Genomic DNA, 6,000 nt, shown 5'->3' on the forward strand with positions numbered 1-6,000 from the left:
ACATATAACATCGAAATACTGAAATGTCAAATTTCAGTATCTCAAAGCTATAAAGTCGAATGTTTGCAATAGCGAACGTTCATAATCGTGAATTTATATGTCGAATGCGCGGTTATGAAGTTGCGCTACGTAATGTCTGGGTTTGTGTTTTGGTTGTGCGTGGTGCCGTGTGTGGATGTAGGTGTTATGTCAGGTAAGTGAGTGTTTTGTAAGGGTTTTGAGTGGGTGTTAGAGTGTGTGTAAGGGATTGGAGAATGTGCGTGTGTGAGTGAGCTTTTGTGTTGTGTTTGTGCGATCTCGGAGTTAGTATATATAAGTAGGGGGGGTGTGCAGGGCGGCTTGCCCCCCTGCTTATGTGTGTGTGAGTTGTGTATGTGTGTTTTTTTTTTTGTTTATGTTGTGATGTGGGTGTTGTGTTGTATGTTTAGTGTAGTGTGTGTGGTGTTTTCGGTTATGTGGTTTCGCGTTTTTTGTTTGTCGGTGTTTTGTGGATTCGGTTTTATAGTCTCGAGATACTGAAATTCGATATTTCAGCATTTCGAGGTTATAAAGTGAAACTATATATATATATATATATATATATATATATATATATATATATATATATATATATATATACATATATATATATATATATATATATATATATATATATATATATATATATATATATATATATATATATATATATATATATATATATATATATATATAGTTATAGTTATTTCTGACGGTTTGGTATTTCCTTTACTTTATTTGTTCATGAAATGGTATATGGTACACTGTTTATAAGGGATATGACACAGAACAACACACTCTTCTAAACCTGTCAAACAATCGAGCATTTTTGCCATAGGTAGGTATGTGCTTTGAAGTAATATAGCCTTGGGCAAGGTGCTCTGTGCATACTTAAATTAATGCATCTTCTAGATCCTAAGCCATGTTGTGCATTTCCAATGTGCACATATGGAGGCTGTGCTATTACTTTTTGCACAGGTGTATGTATTATCTGGGGGCTGTATTAATTCTACCACATTAACACACTTCTGCAAAAATAAATAAATAAATAAATAAATAATGGAAGGCAATGTAAAACATCATAGTGTTAATTCTTTGAAAAATAATATTGACTGATATCACATAATTAGAAGTAATGACAGAGTACAAACAAAAGGACCATTTTACATGCTTACAATTATCATTTGTTACACTGTTAGCATGTAGATGTTACATTGCTATGAAAACCTTAGCATCTGTAGGCTATATTAATTCTGGTGTACAAACACAGCTGAAAAAAAAAGATGATCACAGAGAAGCAAAGTACAGCATTATGTGCCTGCTTCTTTGAGAAGTATCAGTGTCTGATAGTCAGTAGTTAGGAATAATATCCAAATATAGGTTGTAGGGATATTTCAATTTATTTTAAATTATCTTAATTATTTGGCAAGTGCTATTATGTGATATCTGTCTGATAACAGTAAAATACAACAATACTAATTCTACTGCACAAATACACTTGTAAAAAACAGATGATCAACAGCAGGTGGCAAACATTCAAAACCATGTTTGTTGACAAATTCTGCTATGCACAGTTGAAGTAACATAGACTCAAGTAAGGTGTTTTATTCACAAGAGAATTAAACCTTCATATAGCAAGCTTTGCTATGTGTGATAGGTGTGATGTTCCATGTAAAACTGAAAGTTAAACTGTGCTGCATATTATATAATTAATGCAGTCTTCAAATAGCATTATATACATTGTACAATATTTAGCATAAATAGAAGACAAGAAACAGATATTACCTGAATTAGATTGAAACTTTTACTTTATGAACATACAGAAGCAACAAACAGCATTTTAATGCAATGGTAGGGAAATAACAAATGGCACTGGACTCTTGAACAGTAAAAAATAAGGTGCAGAGACTAAGAGAGAAAGAAAATAGTACTGATTTTGCTTTTAGTTTCTTGTTAAAAGACATACATATCTATTAATATAAATTATGACACAATGTTACTGGTGGTATATCATCTTGTTTTATGCATTTGTATGCCAGTTTCTTGAAATGTTTGTTGATTGGCATTGTGACACCCCACCACTGGACCAGTAATCAAGGATTCTCAGTCCTCACCACTAGCACTAGTGAGAGATGTAGATTGGGAGGATGACAAGTACACACACACACACACACACACACACACACACTCACACACACACACACACACACACACACACACACACACGCACACACATACACACAGTAAAGTGCAATTTTCCTTAACAGCACACAGAGAGCACAGTCAGTCTGGGCCTGGTTTCTCCCTCTTTCTCCAGATCCCCAATAAGAATCCCTACTGGCACAGCTATAGAGTTGAGATCTCAGCTGAGTGGCCAAGACAAGACCTCTAGCACCCTCTCTGTCCAACCAGTGCTTTGTACCCCTGCCCAAGTAGCTGACACACACAGTTTTTCAAACTGGTTTATACATAAACACACACACACACACACACACACACACACACACACACACACACACACACACACACATGGGAAAGGGTGGCACGGGTTTACTAGCTATGCCCCTTTTTGCCCAGACTATAAGATATTTATCACTCCCACCAGCCACATACTTATCAGCTACTTTAAGGCCCTTAACAAAGGGTGTCCAGTCTTACTGTGTAATGTTACTATTAACCCAAGTGGTAGTTTCACCAAGAGCAAGGCTATTAAAAGTGGCCCACAGTGTCACCAAATAAATATGCAAATAGTCTCAGAACTTAAATATGTCTCAAAAATATCAGCCATAGTGAAAGGTTTAAATATATTTAATAACAAATAAAAAAAAAATACTCAGTAAATAATCACAGTTACATCAGAGTTCAAACTCACAGAAATATTTAAAACAACATTGCAGGACAGTGTCAAATAAATAAAGAAACCATCTAAGCTATACTTCACTATATTTCTGACTCTATCTAAGAGAAATTACTGTACTCTAGTTAACTTACTTACAAACAGCAAACAGGCAGATGTGGTCAGTGGATGTTCTTGTCAAAGACAAAATCAAAAATGCCCAGTGTCTCTCTCTGTCTCTCTTTTAGAGAGTTCTTAAATTAAAATTTCAAATATTACTGCGGGGGTAGCTTCTAGCATGACATCACTTCTTGTCATCTGACTATCCCAGGTGAAAACCCCAACTGCAGCTGGTAGCATTTAGCATCTACCTGTGAAAATACATAGACCTCAGATCTTTTGGCAAATGGTGGAAGTTTTAAAATAATTTGCATTCCTCCACATTTAAAAACAATACAAAAAACTTCGAGTTCTAGATATTATATCTCCTGTTGCACTGAAACTGAAAGATAACATCTCTCTTGCTTATGATCAGCCATGAAGTAACTTAATTTCAACTATTCTTCTGAAGTTTTGCAAGTTAATCTCCTGTGTTTCAGTTTCCACTGTAACAATATATATATCTAAACAGTTACAGTAGTGCATAAACATTTCTGCTCAGTACTTTACAAAGTATCTCTTCAACACACGTCTGTACAATATGACATACTGTTCTAATACATCTGTAACACAAGCATATGAATCATGTTGATATTCACAAATGACACATAACCATTTACAAAATTCCAGACAGCTGTGCTGACAGTCCCCGGGATTCATGAAGCTCGGTGCAAGGACGGCATTAGCCTTGCACCGACCATGTGGCATAGAGATGGTGCAGCAGCACCATATGCATATTAATGAATGAGTGTTGCTGCAATCTCCACGTGTACAGGAAATGTGCGTGAGTGCAGTAGGCGTGTCTAAGCACTGCACTGAGGCATGAACATGTCGGCAGTAGAAGCGCAACCTAAAATGCTGACTAGTACAGCCTGCCTCTAATAGTAATCACTCCTATCAGTGTCCATAGATACTGAAATGTATGCAAAGCATACAAGACAGTTCCGCAAACACTAAAATAAAAAGTAAACACAAAGGCACTTAGCTAAATATTGAGCCTCATCCCTCGAACAAATGACATTTAAAGCCCTGTGCCCATATTTCATTGCAGTGTTGATTGTTATACCAAGTGGAAGCGAAACACAGCGTGTTTGCGCACCACTGCCCTTTGCTAAGCCTAGCCCAATGGTTAGGGTTACCACCTGTCTCACTTTGTGAGGGACAGTGTCTCTCTGGGCAGTTGTGTCCTTACCAAAAATATTAAAAATGGCAAATGTCCTGTGATTGTAGGACATAATTATGTCCCATATTTCATGTAATAGTTGCATAAAATAGTCATTTCTGTATCTATAATACCTAAATGTTACAAGAAATAGAATAAGCAACTAAACTGTTACAAGAATAAACTTTTATTTAGGCAAAAAAGTAAAGTTTTATCCTTTGTAATGACCGTGGGTATGTGTCGGCCTATAAAATCTGGTGTGTCCCGAAAATCTCCCACTTTGGCCATTTGAAAAGGTGGCAACCCTACCAATGGTCAGAGCATTCGCTCAATATCTGCCCATTCGCAGTCCAAGTCATCCTTGTCTGGATGACCCAAAGATGAATGGATATTACCCGGGTCTACCTACCATGTCATGAAAGATAAGTACTTGCATATACCTATGTGCGTGAAGTACAGCATGTGGAAGATCAAATATGCTAAGGCTGTCCTCACAACCATATTGGTACCAGAGATATGTAGAGTATGCAATGTGTACTGCTGTCTGTGCCATGGGCCTTCAACCAGAGAAGGGATGGATGGTGTGTTTGTGGAATATGGGGGGGGTAATGGGTAATGTAATAATTCGCCAAGGGGAGACTGGGTCGGATGTATAATAGGTGAACTGGAGGTATATGAGGGAGCAGTGGGTGAATCAGAAAGGCAACCAAAGAACATACATTCACATCCGCAATACACCCTGACAGGCCATACTGCAGAACACAATCCCACAAACATATGAACATTAAAATGTGCGATACACATGTACAGAAACTTTGCCAGCTCACACCCACATAATGGTCTGGCCTGAACTGGGCCATCCAACCCCAACACACCTGGATACATAATTGAATACCCATCATACCCTCCACAGCACACCACCCCCCTATTGCTGAACGTCCACCAAAACCACCCATACCCGGGCTGCTAGCTTGGCACAGCCATATCTGAACATAGTGCCCCCTAACCACATCTAGTAGGCAGTTTCACCCTAGGCAGTCTCAGGCTTGCAAACTACGTATCCCATACATGCATAACCCTACCACATTTTTGAATAGCCAGAAGAATGTGGTTCATCGTCCACAATTTTTGGACATCCCTCATGGGATAAGTGTCTGTTCTCAGGATTAGACTTTGTGGTATAACACAATGTCCACTCCCATTGACATCTGGACACAAGTCAGATTAGCAGTACTTGTCCACAACCCTGCTCAGCCTCCACCCGGTCCATAAGAACCTACGACCAGGGATTAAACACCTGACCATGATGCACGTCTCCCCATGTGCATTATCGGGAATATAGACCTTACACATGTTCCCATGAAGCTTCCCCATAGCCATCTTCGAAACAGTACATGCCCACAGATTGTATACCCCCATTCAGGTTTCTCGTCATAATGATGCAAACAACCCCTGCATACAAACGGTACAGATACCTCCCTTATTGCAGTTGTTCATATACATGGCTATGTATAACTCCAGATATGTAGTCATATATCTATAAATGTACATAGTTATAGTCGCATAGCTACACATCACACATACATGCATATAAGTAGTTGTCAAATATGTGTCCTATTCATAAATATGTATACTTGCAAATGTATACATATGCCTCTCAGAAACATATGAACAGTAACATGTACTATACATATGTACACCAACCGACTGTCACATTTGTTGCCAGTACTGTGGAATGCCTGTAGTAAAGTCATATATCCTAATTACCATTCATACAGAATGTATAACGAATGGTTTAGTGGTAAAACCAGTGACTATGTTGTCC

Source organism: Protopterus annectens, chromosome 9.part0, assembly GCF_019279795.1.
Source record: "Protopterus annectens isolate FY-2018-M chromosome 9.part0, PAN1.0, whole genome shotgun sequence".
Taxonomy (NCBI): Eukaryota; Metazoa; Chordata; order Ceratodontiformes; family Protopteridae; genus Protopterus; species Protopterus annectens.